The following is a 20327-nucleotide window of genomic DNA, read 5'->3' on the forward strand; positions in this document are numbered from 1 at the left end:
TTTAAAGGATGGTCATTGATCTACTTTCCAAAATCTTCAGCAGAAAACAAATTGCATTCATAACACAGGAGTGAAGTTGAAATCTGAGCAATATCTCACTCACCTCAGGACACATACTGATGATTCCTCCATGCAGGAGAATGGGGAACAGCTTTCAGCAAAGACCTCAACTGATCAGAGACAAGAAGCCTGCAGCAGCCCAGGGAGATGGGGCCAAGAAGATTCAAAGAGCTGGGCATCCAGCCCCACACAAGTCCAATTTGTCTGAAGGCAGGGGCTGGATTACCCCCTGCCTGGGCACTGAAGCAATATTATACCTAAAACCTGTCCTCTCCGGCTTTTGTGCCTAAACCATCCCATACACAGAATAAATGGAAAGCGACGCTCTGCTCACAGTTAACCCGCCTAAAAAAAAGTTATTGTTGGTCTCTGGGGTCTTGTCTAAACACAGGAATGAGACCCTTGAGTTTTCATGACAGCAACAGTCACTGCACCACACCTGCATCGATGCCCACAGCAAAACTATTCCTTCCCTCTCTCTCCCTGTCTCTCGTAATCCTTCATGTGCAGTCCTCCTTCGTACCTTAAGGTTAGTGCATTGTCATTCGCGATGAATGTGTATTAGACAACAGGCTCTCGGGAATTAATGAGAGGGCCTAGCAAAGGCAGAGATATCAAGATATCATAGCAGTCATGGCAGAAGTGGAAGCTACATAGTGCCTTCTCTATGACTGGTTCTTGGAGACACAGATCTACTTTCCATCCTCGCTGATTCAGAAAGAGCTTCAAGAAGGTAACTCCTGTGACATGACTTCCTTTCTCCAGATTGCTATAAGAGAACACTGGTGGACAGCAACAAATTAAACCATGCTCACACTAAAATCCACAGAGGGAAAGACACACCATAGCTGTGATGGCTCTTTGCTGGACCACCATTGTCCAAAATGTCAAGCCATCATCTCTCTGGTGTCTGCCACAACAGCAAAGAAATTGCTACACCATTTTGGAATATATAGTCCCCTTACTAAGGGCTGTTCTGTACTCTATCTATACTATTTTAAACACAGTCAATATTTTGTTGTTAATTTCCCCTACAACAAGATGTATTTCTGTTGGAACTGAACTATGGCCAGGCTGACTGGCTGGAAATGAAAGCAGCTGGCTTTTTACTTTGCTTATAGTTGGGAAGACTTAACCCAGTCACACATTTCCATAGGACACAGACCAGACTGAACAAGTAACTCTCCTTTCCCTTCCTGGTAGTTCCCCTTCCCTTGGAAAGGAGCTAAAGGGAAAAGAGCCAAACTTCTGAACACAAATGTTTGCCACTGGGTAATGGAGAGAAACCAAGCATCTCTTCCTTTACTTCTTCTGTCTGCCTGTTTTCCCTCTTGAACAGAAAAAGGGGAGTCATTTCAGGCACCTTTCAGGAAAGTGGGGAACATGCCACAGGCTGCTATGTTGCAAATGAATGATGAAGCCCAGATATGAACTTCAGATCAGACTGTCCTTAGAATAGAACTACTCTTTCCATATGTGATTATTGGTAGCAGTGGGAATATGAGAAATTCATAGGCTGAGACACAATGAGCTCCCTCAAAGACTCAGCATTCTTCTGTAATTTAAATAGATTAAGGGTGTAAAGCCCCCAGGATATAATCTCACAAGTATATTTCCCTGGCACTTCATAGTTAGCCAAGAAGTGCTTCCCAGAGGTGTCTTTTTTCCTCCCAGTATATCCATCCTTCTACATCTAGTTCCAGCAGCAAGCAAGAAGCACTGCAAGAACCAGGCAAAAAGAGGAAACGTCTCATTTTGAAACTGAATGGTCCTCTTCAAATCTCAAACATTGTGTCTATGCTGGAGAGAATTCTTACGCTTCCTTTAATTATTTAGTCCAGTCAGTTCACTTTTAATGCTTAATTCTATTTCCTTTAAATATTTATCACAGAAAAATACATTCACAGTTTTCTTGGCATTCAGGTATAGCAGTGGTTTTCTTATGAAAGATAGACTAAGCCAAAAGGAAGATAGCTTCTTTTCTAAAGAAACTAATAAAACTAGAAGAATTAATGAAGTATAAAGGGGACTTAGATACTTTTTTTGCATTGCAAATACAGATCAGACTCCAAAACACTGAATGGTATACAAACATCCTCTTTTACAGATTACAATTAACAGAAACAACTTCTGTTGACTTCATCTGTCTTTGGACTACCCAAATGGATTACTAGACATATATATCCAAAGCGAAGGAGATTTTGACATAAGCAGAGTCCAGCCACAAGAACCAGAAATCTGAAATCTGGAAAACAAATAAGACATCCCTATAAAAAATTCAGTGACTTTTCATGGTGCAAATATCTGTAGTCATTCAGGATTTTGAACCATTTAAAAATGAATTTTCTTACAGGTTTTTCAGATGATTTATGTATTCCTTAGGTCTCATCTGCTTTTCTGCCATGACCTTACTTTTATTCAAATGCAGCATACAGAAAATAAGCATTACCTTTTTCTTTGATTTGATTGTGCCATTATATAATAGACTAAAACTCTTGAAAATAAGAAATGCAGAAGAAAATCCGGACTACAAAAAGGTGTACATGAAGGAATTATTAAAATATATACATATATCAATTGCTAAAATTGCTTTCTTGGTATTAGCTTCTAAGCAGCAATGGGCAAATAGAAAAAATATATATTTTTAAAAATTCTTATCTGAAGATAAGAATGCCTAAATGTGTTGGACTTGCAAAGCTGTGTTGGCATCTTGTGAATTCAGGTTTGCATGGAGTCAGGCAAGTCCATTCTCTGAACTTCTAAATTAATATTTCCCCTCCCTTTGGTTAAGTCTAAGGGGTGATGAGAGGGAAAAAAAAGAAGAAAAAAAGAAAAAAGAAAAAAAAGAAAAAAAAAGAGAGAGAGAGAGAAAACTTCAGTGTTATTTCTGCGTGTGGAATTCTCAGAAAGGTACTTCCTTACTCCTTCTCCTACTGCACCCTAGCCTTCATCATGGCTGTGCCTGCTATCTTGACTTGTTACACTGCTGTAGACCACCAGCAGCAATGCTCCTGGAGCTGAGCACAGGTCAAAACAGGGTAAACACCACTGAAGCACAATGCAGGTTGCTTTATCTGTCTCCTTTCATTTATTTTTTTCCTTACACATTCCTTGTCTTTACTATGACATAGCTATTGCTGTGTATATCAGACAAAAATTTCAGAATAAAGCAAGGCATAATATTTTAGAAAAAATATTTTTGCTAAATTCATACAGTCTTCTGCAGTAGTAAACATTAGTAGTAAACATAAAGCTAAGAAGCGGTGAAGGCAATTAACACAGAACCCAAAACTAAAACAGACAAGCTGTAAGAATGGTGCTCATAGTCCTTCTCTCAGCATATTTTTCTCTAAGCTCTTTCCAGATTAGAAAATAAATTGTTTTTCATGACTTACTGATTTCCAGTTGGAATCAGAAATGATATGAACAGAGTTAGTGAGAAACATTGACAATTATCTCTGAAGATAAGGGAATTTTCAAGCTATGTCTAAAAGGCAAGGGATGGTTCCTTGCCTAGCAGGAGAGTGTAAGAACACAGTCACTTGTCTTGAAGGACAGTGTGAAAATTCAGACAAACATCCATGCTGCTCCAAGTTGGTGCAAAACAGATGGACGACATATTCAAGATTTTCTAGTGAAGGGTACAGGACAGAGAAGCTGGAAAAAGAATCATCATTCTAGAGTGGTGCTACCTGGATTTCCAAGCAGTCTAAAGGACAGAGGTTGATTCACCTCCCAGGGCAACGCACCTGGACAAATGTAATTTCCTGGATGTTCACAGTCAATAACTCCATAACTAGCATGATAGTAGCAGACCACATCTGCCCATACCAGCATAGCTGTGAGATGGAAGTGACAGGCTTTCAGAGTAAAACCTTTCATTGATACTATATGAACTGGAGCTAAGAGATCCTGTAAAGCAAAGGCCCTTAACTGCTGAAAGAAAAGCCGATGAAAGTGAGAGCACTGTTTGAACCAAAACCTCAAGACACCTGGCCTCCTCCAGGAGTCCTGAGACCCACAAAGAGTTGTGATGCCAATTTATTTCCTTTCATATTGTTTTGATGCCTCCTCTTTTTTTTTCTTTTTTTTTTTTTTTTCACTGAACCTGGTTTTGAGACACTCTTCCTGTCTTAGCCTGCATCTGGAATAATTCTCCACAATTTACACTCAGAAACACGGAAACAAATTTCTTGCCTCTAGTAGGAGACAAATGTTATGCAAAAGCTGTGTGACCCAGAGCACTCAGCCAAAGGCAACACCCAAAGGGGTAACCACAAGAGGGAAAACATCAGGATCACTAAGGGAGATGGGAACACAGGGGCAAAGGTTACACCAACCTATTTCCCTGTTTAAACAGCTGAAGGAACAACAATTAACATACTTAAGCCAGAAGGGACCTTGATGCTCGTGTGGTCTGACTTTCCATATAACACAGGCTAAAGAGAAGCATCCACCAGTTCCTGCGCCAAGAGCCTGCTCTGGAGCAAGAGAAACTTCTAGCACAGGAATGGCCAATCCTCCCTCTCCCAACCCAGAAGAGTCATTTTCCCAGAGAGCTGCAAGCCAGAAAGAAGGAGAAAAGATTTTTTTTCACCTTCTCCAAGCCTCTCCTCTTTGTCCACTGTGCCATGTTTCTTGGGAGCTTATGTAGGAATCAAAAGGCTTCTCCCTGCTCAAGTCTCAGTGGCATTAATGCAACACACTAGCTGGACATCAAGAAAAAAATGCACTCCGTTTCCAAATTCTGTGTCCTCAGCAAGTCATCCTTTCCTCTGCAACCTCCTACTGCCCTCTCCCTCTTCCCAAGTCCTGACTGACAAAGCAAAACCTCCTTCCTTTCAATCAACTCCCAGTCTTTTCCAGACTCTCTTCCCACCTCAGGTTCCTGCAAAGGAGCACACGGGGCTGTATAAACAACACCCACTGCTGGTCATCCCCATCCTGCCTCACATCAACTCCCTGGTTCATCTTCAGAGCAGCTGAAGGTAGCTAAGGGGGCCCCAGTATAGCTTTGAACTCAGTTTCATCTAAGCCTTAAAATCAGCTTCTGCTTGAAATGTGTACCTGATTCAGTGGGAGAGCTGCTGCAGTTGTGTTTTACAGAGCTCTGGCTCCTTTTGCACAAGTTGCTTTACTGTTCATGGGTCTTGTTCCTCTCTCCTCAGTGAAGACGAACTGGCACCAGATCTCTGAGGACACCTCAACCGATACCCTTCAGGAAAACTGTCCTGTCAGAGCCACTTTGCTTTTCGATCCCGACTTCCCTGCCTGCACATGCACACACAAGAAGGACAGGAACAAACCACATAAGATCTCAAATGACTTGTGAGACACAGTTATTCCCAGGTGACTTCATTTTAAATCAAATATGTTCATCCTTAGAAACTTCTAGAGCATTAATTATGTAATACTGCAAAGTGCCATCCCCATAGTATGGAGGGTTTGGGACTTAGCTGATCACCCCCACCAAAGACAACAAGAAGGCACCTAGGTTACTTGTGTGGTGCTTCTCCCCTTACTCATTCTTCACATTTTTCTGTAAGAAAAGAGATAACCTGGAGTTAATGGGAACTGAGGTTGATCCAGCAGGCTAATACAACCATGTCTTTTCCATAGTTGTCATGTTATATTTTCTGTTGGTAGGAATTTCCTTCCTAAAACTAAAAACAAGAAACTCTTGTCCCACTGTGCTATTGGCTTCAGCAGTAGTAAGCTGAGCATTTCATTTCAAGAAGAAATAATCCATGAATCTATCTCATTTGCCTTCAGATTGGATGGGAGCATCCCTCTTCCCCCAGCAAGAGGGAAATGGTCATTCTGCATTTTTCACCACCTTTATTATTGATTATCTTCTTGCTGGGGGGAAAAAATGGGATACATCCTCTTCTGAAAATAAATAAATAAATAAATAAATGCACTGGAAGGAGCTTATCCAGGCATAAAACCTTAATTCCTAGAGTTTCCTTTGTCATGACTTTTCTCACGTAATGCTTCTTCAGCCCGGTACCTCTCGAGAGTCCCTTCACAGCTGGAACCTGAACCTGTGACCGCTGGGTACAAATGCATGAGCACTACCTGTTGCATTAATGTAGGATTCCTACCAGCTGCCACTTAGCATAGTCCTGACATGCTCTTCCCAGCCTCCCAGCTTGAGGTTAAAGGCTGCTGCAGCTCTGAACAGCAGGAGCCCGTCCTTGCATGCTTTATTGATCTCAGGATGCACTTAGGAAACACTTTTTTTTTTTCTTTTTTCTTTTTTAGCATTTACTTTGCAATTGCTTTCACAACCCAACACAAAGGTGGAGGCTTGCTCCTCTGCCCCTAAAGAAGACAGCAACCTAAAGGACGCAGTGCTGAGGGCAGAGGGCAAACAGCCCCTTTGTGTGCCAGGGATGGTGGCAAGCCCAGGGGTTTCTGCAGCACCAGTGCAGATACTGGGAGGATGAGAGACCAGGAGCAGCCCAAACACTTTGTGATCACCTCAGAAGCAGCTGAGAAAGTTTGTCAGACTGGGAAGCCTCAATAACAATTTTTTTTTTTCCCCATTTAAAGAACAATCCTATCAGTCACCTCAGGCTTGCCCTGGTACATAGCTTTCTCTCTTCTACCTTTGTAGCTGGACTGCAACCATCACAGATGCATTTTGCCCCAGATATTTTTTTTCTCCAAACATCCTTAAAAAAGAGCTACTATAAATCGTTTGCAAGTTACAGAGTTAGTTTGTTCCCCAGACAATACTTTAGTTTAGATAAGTGAAGAAATATTCTGGTAATTATGCCAGCAAAGAGTGGTTGCTTTCAGAGAGGGATATTATAAAAAGATCCTGTGAAGCAGCAGGTGGAGGAAGGAGAAGCTGTGCTTGGTTTGTTCTCCTCTCCCCAGCTCTGGAGAGGGTTGCTGCCACCCCACATTCCTCAGGAAAGGCAGCACAGGCTGGGGATCAGCATCTCCCTTTGCCCTTGGCAGAGCCAGAGGTGGTCCAGAGCCTCCCACACTGCCACAAGGAGCAGGAGCTCCTGCCTCTTTGAAGGAGCCCCCCCTGCAGGTGCCGCTTTGCATGTCTGGGCTCCCACTGTTTCTGCTTGAACGTTTCCCTCCCTAATTTTACCAAGACAAACAGTGTCTAGCTTTTCAGAAATGAGAGCTTCTCAGAACCCACCAGGCTTTCCCTGCGGCTCTTCAGCAATGAGATCTTTTCTGTCTGTGCTACCAGGAAATATGGACCCCTCCAGCTCCGGGTCCTGATTTACCCCATTTTGTGCCCACAAAGAAGCTGCCAAATGTCACCATGTGTATTTGTACACACCTTGCATGGGTGTATATAGGAGTGGAGAGGAGACGCAAGCCCAGGCTCCAGCAAGCTTCACTTCCCACCAGAGGACTCTCAGGTTTTTTTCTCTTGGAAAAGCCACAGCATTCGTTAAAAATGCTCTGAAATGCTGGGTTGGCAGATCGGAATGGTGGGATGGCTGACGTATTTCTGTCAGTCTCCACTGTCTTTGCTGAGACCATCTGTACCAGAGGAGTGAAAAAGGAGGACACATGAGCTGCAGCCCAGCGCAGTGTGCAATCATGATCATCTCCCAGAGACTGCGTCGCCTTTGGACGAGATGTTTCCCTAAGAAGGCTGTCACTTGTGGCTTGCTGCAGGTGTCAGGTGCCCCAACCACTGCTATTATTGCTATTAGACATTTGCTGAGTGCCAGCGGTGCACCTGGTGTTCATAATCAGCTCAAACAAGCTGCCGATTTTTAACGGTGGGCCGACTGCATTTCCGCTCATGAAAATTTGCCTGTTTGCTTCTTCAGGCACCATCTTCTCCAAGGGGAAATGTGCAATATAGTTCTGTTTCCTTCCTCCAGGACTTTCAGTACCTGTTATTTTTTCAGATGCACAACAGCCCAGCTCCTCACCACGGCGAGCCAGTCTTTTTCATCCATCATCTCTTCAGGATCAGACCACTAATTCACGTACAGGATAAGACAACTGCCAAATTATTATACTACAAAGAGAAGATCTTCAGACACCTGTCATCCTGATGAAAGCAGCACCATCAACTGACCTTTGCCGGTTCAAGGTCGATAATGAGACAAGTCAGGCAGGAAGAGCAGCGTGTGCTGACTCCATTAACGCTGGCTGTGTGCACACTCAGTAGCGCTGCGTCTCCTGTCAATTAGTGTGGGTAAACTAGGGACTGCTGATTGCCAGAGACATGGCATAGCGAGCTGATGCTACCTTTACTTCTACACCCTGCTGCATTTTAATTAGCTCCGGTCCCCTGACTATTTCTTCAGAGCTTCATTACTGCCATCTTCAAGAAACTCAAGGCAAGCCTTTTACATCGCACATCGCTAATGAGAAGAAATGCGAGCATCCGCACAATGGAGCCTGATAATGCTGGACTGTCTGCACGCCTGCCTGAGAGCGTGTGAAGATTTAAGGGCTTCTTACTGTAACATGGTGTAAACATCCCTCAGAGATGGCAAAAATTAGAAAGAGTTGGAGCCCACAAGGGAAGGTAATCCCAAAATGACCCAAACACCGGATGGAAAAACAATGATCCGTGATGTGCACAGGTGAACATGCACGCCTGCTGAAGGTGTCATTTCAGTAATGACTACTGCAGACCACCCACACAGGCTACAGTTTGATAGCATGAGGTGCCACCCACGGGACACTGCTCTGCCCCACGCAGCCCATGTAGAAGCTGCACCTAGGGCAGCCATGCGAGTTGGCAGATGAAGAAACCTGAGCATCACTCAAGTCTTTCCCAAGGTTTCAAGTGGCGCACCACAGCTTTCCAACAGAAAGCCAGTTTATTTGGGTTTTGCTGTCTTTTTAGCCTTTTTTTTTTTTTCAGTCATGTTGATAGTATCAGCATAGTCACACTCATTTGCCTTGAGTTTCAATTATATTTGAAGGAAATTGTGATAGACAATTGCTGTCTTTATAGCAGAGCACTGACCAGACCAGCTCCCGAATAGCTCCAGGTTAAAATATCTCAGTCTGTACAGCTTTCCCCTCACAATGCACAGATGTGCTTGGCGCAGGTCAGCTCGGCTGAGAGCACCAGTGAGGGATTCACGTCCATGTTTTGAGTCCAGTTCTCGGTCCTGTTCTGTTCTTCCAGCTTCACCAGCTGACAACTCCCTCAACATATGGGAGGGCCTGTTGCTAATGCTTGGCTCAGGCATCTATAGATCCCAGTTATAGCTCAATATTAATATTGCCTGAGTCCCACTCCCACCCTGTGTGACCACCAGTACTCATTCACTCCTCACAGCAATAGCTGTTCTAATTAACTTCTCTCATATGTCACTCGTGCCCTTACAGACATGCAGCTAATGAGCCAGCAAACCTATGTTAGGATTGTTTTCCTCATTTAACACTGGCATGAATCTTGTAGATGTAACAAAAAGTTGTCATGAGAGTGCACTTTGCTGGAGATGTGATGATGGAGTTGTGGGCTGTTCTGAAGAAATTCTGTTTTTTTACATGGCTTCAGCATTGTTTGGACCAGAGGCATAGTGGGAAAGAAATTAAGAGTGTATGAGTGGTTTTGATAGACCAGATTTTTTGCTGACAGTCCTTTTATTCACAGAAGCTGTCCACAAATGAAAGACAGGTCTCCCTCAGCTCGATGGCTACCTTTACTCCTTTAGAAGAAAAGGTTCCTCAGAACAATTTTTCTCCGGGAAAAGATCCTTTTGAGTTAGTGATCCACCTTTGTGTGGTGGTTATCGCTTTCTGTGCTTAGACCTAGAGAAGGCTGTGTTTTGAAGTGGCTTCAAAAACCTTTCAGCAAAGCTGCTTCTGAGCATGCACCAGCATCATCTACCATCCTCTTGGTGACTGTCCTTACAACGAGCCCGTCCTCCTGGAGGGGATGTTCCTGTGACTGTGAAGCAGAGGGAGGAAATCAAACCCAGAGGAGCTGGCTGGCTGCAGGGGAAAACTCACATCATCCTGTTATCCCATAAGGAAGTGGTATGGGACCGCGCCTCTCTGGGGAGCCCGTGGCCTTTGCAAACTGACCGCATGACCTCCGGGGCTGCGCAATTTCATCCTGCTGCTTGTCACAGAGTTGTTCTGTAACGGCATGCTCTGGCCCCAAAATATATTTCCATTACCCAGAAAAATACACAAAACAATCCCTTGCCCCCATGCCTTCTGCCCTCTTTATACTTCCTTTTAACGACTAAGAAAATAACGCTTTGCACCCAAGCATAAAATATGGCTTGTACAAAAACACACGACCAAAACAGGGGTTGTTCTTCTAAAGTGGCTCTATCTGACAAGGCTTTTCTTTTCCCTAAAACAAGAGCCTGCCGTCAGCAGCCACACAGCCATGTGTGCTGCCCCGAAGCTAACTAGAAAAAATTAGCTGTTTCTTAAGGCAAATAGGCACTATCCAGAAAAGAAGGGACACCCAGCACTCCTTCTCCTTCTATTCCTCACCCACGAGCGGTCAAATTGCTTCAGTGTTCACGCTGTGCCATCTAACAAATGCTTGTTGGCCACCTGTGTGGTTATCTTTAAAACAGTCACTTTAAAAAACACCCACCCGCATCCAAACATATGGATATGTGCCTGAGGGCTGAATACATTCTGTACATACAGCTATTCCCATGCCTGATGCAGTCTGATACTCTATACTATTGCAGGGGCATCTCCCTATGTACTCCTCCAGGCTTTTACACAGGGGTTTGGGAGCAGTTGTTGGTATCACCTTGTAGCCACAAACTAAATTCACCTTATTGTTTCATTGCAGGTGCTTAATTGTGCTGCCCTGACTGATAAAAATACATTTAACACAAAGGATGTGCATTTCAAAGGAAATGCAGAAAAATCATACCAATGACAGCAAGAATTGGATGCGTTGCAGTTACCACATGAGAGCACCACTTCACAAATCTCTCAGGAGAGCACGTGAAGCCACTTTTACCAACTCAGGCTGTTCTATTAGAAATCTCTTTATATTTATTTTTCATAATGCTCTAGCTGTGTATGCCATGAGGAGTTTGCAAACATAAGCTGTAAGGCTCAAAACCAGAAGGAAACTACCCCGGATCCCAAAATGCTGCTGTGGTTTTTTTGTACAGACTCACAGTTTGGGGGAGTGTATCCAGTTGCCCACAGCAGAGGACAATAGATTATTTTTTAAATGACCATGTTAGCATAAGGCCTCTTAGACTTGAAAACAATGCAGTACGTGTAGAATTCAGACCTTCCTTCACCCTCTCCTCTCTACAGGTGACAGGATCACTGCCCAGAAAAGTACCTTTTTTCCATGCTCATTGACATTTTTTCCATGAAGAGGAACTGGTTTCTTGACAGAAAATTATGTCACCAACAACACTAAGCCTATTTCTTCCTCCACAGAACTGATATATCTTCAAGGGGGGAAAATTCTCAAAACCAAAATATTTTTGCAACATACTTTATAGAAAGTCAAAAAGACAGTATTTCTGACATATATGTCATTAAAAATGAAAAGGGTTGGATTGGAAATATTGCTGAAGTGTCTCAAGAGAGATGCTAATTTGCTGACCCACTTTCCCCCAAGGGGTAGGCAAGATTTGCCATGGCCTGGCAAGGCAGAAGACCTGTATTTTGCAGCACCTCAGCTCTTCAAGGGAGGATGTTTCCTAGAGGAAGATCTAGGACAAGACAATTCGGGTTGTAGGAAGCACACAGACTCCTCAGGCACCTGCACTGAAGTGCAGTGGTAGCCTTTCAGAGTTGAAATAATTTCCCTTTTGGCTCAACTGCTTCATCTGATCACAGGCATTATTCAAAATTCCATTTTTCCCATTATTTTAAACAAAAAAGTGTGGGGGGAAAAAAAAAACACATTTGCACAGACTGTATTTTTTACTTTTCCCATACTTCCTCAGACCAGAGTTACTGGCAAGCCAGGTAGCTGGCAAAGGACTCCCCTTCTCTTTCCTGAAGCAAACTGCAATGATGCACATCATGAATCACAGGATAGCCCAATGACCTTACTATGAAAGGCCGAGAAGTATTTAAAGCAAATTTTCCAATATCTCTCTCCAGACTGGACTGTATTGTCTACAGACATACAGCAACATCCCCTTCCTTGCAGCACCAGCCAGCAGGACCCCCAGAACCTGGGCTGCCCCTCTTTTCCCAAAGAGAGGCATCCTGCAGCATTTTAAGCTCCATATGCAGGTAACAATGTTGGATATCTGTCACACATCATGACTCACTTTGGGGCTCTGGCACATCCCGAAGTCTGCTCAGAAATGCCTGTCACTCTGTCTCTCCTCTGTTCGGCTGACAGCTTGGTAAGGGTCTGGACTGATAAATGGAAGATAGCACAGAGACGGCAGCATCCAACCATAGGTACCTACCGTGCCTATAAAGACAAACATGCATAGAGGGCTTTCTTCTCCATCATAATTAAAGTCTATTTTTGTTCTCAAAGTACGTAGCAACTGAGGTAAAAAATTTTGCTGTGGTATGCAGGTGTCTAGAAAAGCAAAATAACAAGATTTTTGAAAGCATGTTGGTACCTACTGCCCTTTAGAAATAAGCTGACAAGAAAAGCAGAAGAAAAACAAAGTAATGCTGATCAAAATAAAGGAAGAGAAGGATTTAGGGATTTATGTTTGCCCAGTAGTCAGCTACATAAATTGCCTGTGAATGAGGGTTTAAAATGTTCTAAAATGTTTTTGAGGCATATCTAGGCTTGCTTATTTGTCAGGGAATAATATTTATGCCTTTCTATCTGTCCTGTACTAAATCACCCAAAACAGACTGTAATGCTGCTAGTAAAGCCATATGAATCCAAAAAAGAATAGGAGCAGAAGAAAACAACCCCAGTAAGAAAGGAAAATAAAAGGCATTGATGGGTTCTGAAGCTGAGAATAGTTCCTGCAAACCAACAAATCACAAAATGCACGCCAAAGAAGCAGGAGGAAGAAAACATGTATTGTGGTAACTGCTGTGTGTCCATAAGAGATTTATACCAGGAGTCTTTCAAGCACCAGCGTTATCTGCCTGCTAGGAGCACAGGGATGTTTATGAAACACAAACTGTTAGCAACATCTCTCCATACATAGACCCAAAGATGAGAGAGACCAAATGGAAACCCATATGACCTTCTGTTTCTCCCAAGGTTTACCAAATTTCCCTGGGGACAGAGCCAGGAAATAAGCAAATGCAGCACTTTTGAAAAAATAAAATAAATTAAATTAAAATAAATTAAAATAAAATAAAATAAAATAAAATAAAAATACAATAAAATAAAATAAAATAAAATAAAATAAAATAAAATAAAATAAAAACATAAGAAGAGAAAAGCTGATAAAAGCTGGCCTAAACTCAAGAGATTCAGGGCCAGGTTGTGACCATCACCTTGCAGCTTGGTACTGCGCTATGCAGGCTTGCCCCTGGGCTCACACCTCTGCGTGTGCCTTTTCCTCAGCAGTTCTTTCCCTGCACCCCAAACTAGGAATGGCTCAGAGGATGAGCCATGACTGAGCAGACTTTCACAGGCCAGGCTGTAAGCAAACCAGTACATTGCTGACCATCAGATTTGCTCCATCTGCCCCCGGCAGTAGTGAAGGTAAGAGGCAGCCCAAAAAATACAAATGTGTTAAAAATATAATATGTGTTAAAAATACAAGGGGTAATTCAGGGTACTAATTTCCCTACCTCAGCCACTGAAATGAAAATAATTTCTGCTGGGTGTACACTGCAAATATCACTTCCTTGCTGTCAGGTTAAAAGCAGCTTCAAAATTTTTGTTCAAGACATATTCTAGCAATGAGAATTTTGCGAGATGAAAGACTAGGTACAGATCATATTCTGCTTTTTCTAAACTCACATAAATTACTATGGAGGATTTCCATTGGCTTCAATCTCTGCCTGTGCTGGTGTGCTACAGAGAAGGATTTGGCTTTATGGCTTTAAAGTTGCTGTGGGAACCAACATGCTAAATCAACCCTAAGTGCAATGTGTGTGAAAGAAATCTCCTTGGTGCCTCTCTTCCCTTGAGACAAGGTAGTAACATCCACAGATTGTAGTCTCCCCAAAAATAAAATAATGAAAAAAAAATGCTGAAAGCTATCAAAAATGGATAAATCAGCAGGAAATGAGAGAAAAAAGAAAAAAAAAAAAATAAAAGAGAGAGACCTCTACACCTAGCAGCACTCACTAGGCAAAGTGAGAATGGAATAAGTCTCCATTCTTTTACTCCCCATTAAAATGTGCTTGTTCCCCCCTACTGACCATCTTATTTGATTTATATCTTTTGCTGGATAGGTTTCTGTTATAATCTCTGGGAAATCAAGAATAAAAGTCCACTTGGTCTCCTGGGCCTTGGCAGAATTATTTTAAATTCAGCAGAGCAAGGAAGAAGGAGAAAGGTTTTCATTTTCTGTTTCAGTCTTGGATATTCCTTTAGTATACAGTAACCCTGCATGGTTTCAAACATGCTCATTAGGTGCAGAGCTAAAGGTAGCTATAATTAAATGCAATTTCCCATCTACTGCCAAGGTGCATAGGTTTCCAGGGAGCCAGCTCCTTGTCACCTTTTCTGCATACTTGTGGCTAAATATGAATATTAATGAACTCTCAGTTCTCCTCACCCTCCCTTTCCCAATTTATTCACAACTATTCTGTCTTTCTGCAATGAAAGAAGAAACAAAACAAAAAAAAAAAAAAAAAAAAAGCAAGATATAATTAGCTTCTCCATGAGCCATCAGTCTGCTCTGGCATATCAGTGGCTGAGCTTCCCACTTTGCCAGTGGACAACATACTGACAAAGAAAAGGATCTTTAATAAGATGGGGTTTTGATTATCTTCAGCAGCCCTGACAAGCCTCAGAGAGCCCTGGAATGAAAACAAGATTTCTTGTTCATGTTTCTAGCCATGCCATTCAGAGAAGATGTCCCCATGTCCAAAAATAAACATTTTACCCAACTTGAGTCACAGCATTTCTTAATTGAAAATCAGCAAACTCTCAGGGGGAGTGAAGACAGAGAATGTGGTCTAAAACTACCGGTGCTAATAAGAATAACGATGTCTCCCCTCTACCAGCCATCACTCCTCTAGAGCTTGCAAATTAGCTTTAAAACTGGGTGTGAATCTGTAATAATCAAGCCCTGTTCTTAGTACAGCCTGCCAACATTGCACACACCAGCTCTCACTCGCCTCTTGCCATCCCAGGCAAGGCAAAGCCGCCATGCTAGGCCGCAATGATCCTGCGCAGCCCACCATGAGCTGATCCCTGCTCGAGGGACAGCGTCGGGGAACAGACACCACCGCAGCATGTCGACTCCTCCCCACATTAAACCATCTCCATTGCCTGCAATGTAAAAATGTTTGTGGGATCAGGTGCACCAGCACTATATAGGAGGAATTCAAGATGGTGGGGAAAGGACACAAGGAGGCAGCCTGAAACAGTTGCACTCACTGGCCTGGCCAGGGGCTGCCACCACACCAGGAACATCGGGCCTCCCCTTCCTCAGTCTGCTCACCTCTCCTGGGCTATGTCACCGCAGAAATAGGTCAAGTCCTACTGACTCCTCGGTGCCCAACCTGCTGAGCACCAGGGCTTGGCACAGCAATAGATTCCATTTCCTATCTCTGGCCTCCCCAGAAAGACTTGCCACAACAACAGCTGTGTGGACCCCCACAATATGACAATTTATCACTCATGCCCAGCTGAGTTACATGGGCTGGTTGATACCATGCACAGGTACACTGCCAGCACGCTCCAAGCATGGGCAAACATCACTGCACCTTGTACTGCAAAAGCACACTCCTTTTTTCACACATACCCCCTCCCCCAAAAAGGCACAGGCTTGCATGGAGGCTGTCCGGGTTTGAATTGAAGTGCATTCCCTGAAATGCAAGACAAAAAGCTGATTCCAGCCTTCTCCAAATTATTTTATTTCACAAATTATTTCAGTTTGACTGTGTTCACACCTCTGTGGTGTTTACTGACTTAAAACATGCTGGCAAATGTGTTTACTGAAGAAACATTCCCTACACCGGAAAATTTCAGGCAAATATTTGTGGTAAGCAATTTTCGAAACTGCAAACCCAAATATTTATCCCAGAAGAAGGATGCTACAAATCCAGTCAAAGAACAGAAACATACCATGTAACCTCTGTCTCCAGTCAGCTGGAAGGGCGTCCAGCAGATCTGTGGACAAAGAATCCTTCAGAGAGATGCTGGGAGCACTTGATAAAATCCTGATGTGTTTACGGGCAAATCAAGACCCAAAGGGGAGGAAGGACAAAGTTTATGAAGCAAGCGACTCATTGCAATCATTTGATCAGCGTACCCATCACGTTTGGTGGGCAGGGGAGCACACTCTTGGCTTGACACAACTCCAGCAAGGTCTGGGTAAAATGCAGTGTATTCCTCTCTGTTTATTTGGCAAATGAACAGCAGTGGTACTCACTCCGGACTGCATTTTGCAGGCTATACCCTTAGAAGCGGAGGCAGCTGGTGGTGGCCACCAGGCCTCAATTATATATGAAAATATCACCTAGATGGAAAGTCGTACATATCTGCAAAAACAGCCTTACGCCTGCATAAACCAAAGGAGAAAAAGGTAGCTTAGGAGGCAAATCTTATACTATACCCAAGCCAAGCATCTATAATATATGTTTTGTTTGGTTTTTACACAGAATCTATCTGAAAATGAAGGTGCCTTTAGTTGCCAAGGGTAGCAGATGTGTTTTCTGGAAACTACTGCCAAAAAGCAAGTTAAGAAAGGGGGAGAAGTGGAGAGGGAAGTTCAGCTTCTTCAGCATGGAGAGTTTGGTGTCTGAATATGCTATGTCAACCCACTCACAATAAAATTTAAAACATTTAACCCAAACTGCTGAGACTGCAGCTGACTGTTTTGAATCTCACTGACAGCACAGCAATCAAACTTCAGCCACAGGGTTCAGCCTTCCTGACGGGTACATTTGCGCGCCACCTGCAAGTGGTATGTGGGACATGCCAGAAGACCGACTGCAGGCCAAGCCTGAGCATCTGCAAGGGCAGAGTTGGTTCAAGGACCATGCCACAAAGAAACTGGGCAGCTCAGGACACCCAATGAGCCCATCTTGGCCCAACTGGCCCTCCCCAGTGCTGTTTCTCCAACACCCACCATGGGTGTGAGGGCTTGACCAAGCTGTGGCACGCTGCCCTCCAAGCAATGCACGACTCCTTCAAATTCAGCACCTTGATGAAGCCACAAGAGGAAGATTGTGTGGCCCCTGGCCTGGTGGTACAAGAGCTATGCTGTTCTCTTAAAAACAAAGGGTTTTATCTTTATCTCAGCTTTTCCATCTTTCAAGACCTAAAATTTCATTCTCTAAGCACTTCCTTGAAGATGTTTTAGGCAGAACTACACATAAAGAAGCCCAAATGGCTGACAAAAGATCAATAGCATTTTTCCCAATGAGACCTATGGATACTGTATTTTTGATGTGTACTTTTAACCTCTTTCTGACTCCTCATCTCAGTGACTCCACACAACATATGGTTCTAGCAGTCAAAAGAATTAAGCAAATATCTAAGAAGATAATGAAGCAGTAAAACCTATGCTAGAGATTAAATTCTCTAGAAACCTGTAAATAAGGGGAAAAGATTTAGAATGGTGCTTCACTGCAAATAGGAAAAGAAATGGAAGACAGTTTTATTTTAAAGCGGCTGCATACCTGAAGAGACTGAAATTGTAGAAGAATTTGTCATTTATGTAAGGCACAGGTGTCAATCTTTAAAAACTGAGAGGGCTCACTGATCCTTGGCAAGGGAACAGGAGATGATGGGTACCAGCAGCAAAACACTCAGCCAGAGTCTGCTGGGGAAACGAGCTTTTGGGGTGCAGTGAGAGTTTGCTAAACAAACTCCCCATGGGGAGGAGGCAGAGCCTGGCCTGAAACAACCTTGAATGAGAGACAGCAATCTGAGCCCTGCAGTCAGCCATGGTGCTGCATCCCCTGCGGAGAAACCACCTGGACCAATGCACAGCAGAAAGCATCACAGAGTCTCCCTGGGCAACATGTGGCTGCATACTGCCTATGTGCTGTGGCCCCTTGGGAGGCAGAAGCACACACACATCTTTCTGAAGATTTTCCAGTTACACATTTGCACAGTTGTTGTGTTGCACAGAAATTCATGTGACACAGCACTGACCTAACTTTGTCAAGATGGAGAAGGGAAAACCTCAGCATCTGACTGATCTAAGAGCAACACAAACTTCCCTACTGGAATGTCACAGAAACAAGATTTAAGCCCCTGAATAAGGCTCCCAACACTGTAAAGCCTTCCATATATTAATAAGCTTAATTATTTGTGAGTCTCTCTGGAGCCTAATCATTAATGCACTGTAATTAATGCAAATGCCAGTCACTATGGCTGCATCTACATTACCTGCTGAGATATATATCACAGAATCTGGAGGACATGGGGAATGGTGGTATAGACCACGGCTCTCACTGAGCCTGCGTTTCCCTTGCAGAGGTCAGTACGCACTTGGGCATCACCCTAAAAAAAAGTGCTCGCAGGCTCAGGAACCGAGAAGGGCTGCTGCATCCAGTAGTGTACTGTGAGTAAGGACAGAAAACCTCATCAACCGCCTTACAAGCCAGTGCAGAAAGGTGGACTCTCAAAGCACTTTCTGTTGGTGGCTGGTTATGAGAATAAAAAGGAGATCATTCATATTCTTTACTGCTCCGCAAGGGGTGAAGAGTATTTTAAAAGGAGCAGCCTATAATGGCAGTAGCAGTAGACAGTACTTTCTGAGATTAAACTGCAAAGCAGTATTTGCAGAAAACTGCAGTGGTTCAGCCTCTGCGAATTGCAGAGCCCTTTCCTTTGCATGGCTCTAAACTTTCCCCTCAGCCCCACCAAAGCTAATTGAAATGGACGGCACGAGCTATTCAAGAAGCTCTTATTTTCAGAGAAAGAAAAATGTCAGCAGAGACATTTATATCAGCACAATCATTTCTTCGGGTCTTTCGCCCTCTTTCTCCCACCCCTGGTTATTAAATAGATCACTCTAGCTAGGAAGTTCTTCATATAAATTCCTTACCTATACACCGCTGCTGACTGGTTGATGATGCTGTCAACTTCCCAATGCCACAGTGTTCTTTCAGAAAAAATGTGAGTATTTTTTTCAGATGACATACTATTTAACAAAAGACAACAAACAACAAACCTCCAACTTCAGATACTGCAGAAAACCATCATCCTGTGACCAAGAACTGCAGAATGCCTGAGGTAAGAAAATACTATTTATTCTTGTAATGGATTTTATGAACAAATCAAATGAGGTGAGATGTTTCTGAAAATTTGATCATTCATCACCAAAGCCTTTTCTCATCTTGTACTCATCAGTTCTACTACCTGCCGCTGCTGGAAATATGCCCTGTACATAGAAAAAGACATAACGTGCATGCACACATACACACACACACACTTACTAAGAGGCACACACTCCAAGCAAATGCCTGGCCTTCTTTGGAGAACAGCAGATTTATAAAAATGCAAGGAACATTTAATCAGTCATTTTTATTTGCTTTTCTTTTAATAAAAAAACCTACTCCAAATACGGAATGTGAACTATTACCTACTTTCTAAATGTTGGACTTAACTACTCTCCTCTCTTCTTTTTCCTCCGTCTCGGAAATAGGCTTAATATAGCTGTACAGGATATGCACAGTATTTTTAAGGTTAGAGTTTGATTTTGTCTTTCAAAATGGTAATGACTTTACAGTTACAGAGATATAAAAAAATCCCAACCATTGGAGGAAACTAATACTTCAGTTATCAGTTAACTTATAACTTAACCTTCAGGCATTTTCTGAGGTTTTGGGAAAGATGTGGCCGCAAAAAGGCGGTTTTATTCCTGGCAAAGTTTTGCATGTGTATATGCATGTTTTGTATGTGAGTTTTAATGTCATGAAATACCAGAAAGAAGTTTTGGGGTTTGTGGGAATAAATTTTCTGTGTTTATGTTCATTTAAGGGAGGGTGGCCAAAAACGTCTATTCACAGAAGCTTGGCAGCAATCCCTCATAGAGACAAATAAGTACATTACAAGATAACACTGTTCCCTTTCCACTGTGTAGCAATGTAGGATTTCACACCCTGTTCACACTGCAGAAGACTGAATGAAATTTATCAGTGCTTGAAGGGATCATTAAAAAAGAGCAAAACCCAATCCTTGCCCTGCAGACACTTGCAGTTAGTATCTGCTTGTATTGGGAGGTACTGTGATGGGTTCAAAG

At 43.0% G+C, this 20327-nt stretch overlaps 1 long non-coding RNA gene across 1 annotated transcript in view; it reads right to left on the bottom strand.

Moving 5' to 3' along the window:
* The window catches only part of LOC121066175, a 48118-nt gene that overhangs the window by 11341 nt on the left and 16450 nt on the right, over nucleotides 1-20327 (bottom strand). The gene's annotated exons all lie outside the window — the stretch shown is intronic.

This window comes from Cygnus olor, chromosome 2 (assembly GCF_009769625.2).
Source record: "Cygnus olor isolate bCygOlo1 chromosome 2, bCygOlo1.pri.v2, whole genome shotgun sequence".
In the NCBI taxonomy this organism is placed as follows: domain Eukaryota; kingdom Metazoa; phylum Chordata; class Aves; order Anseriformes; family Anatidae; genus Cygnus; species Cygnus olor.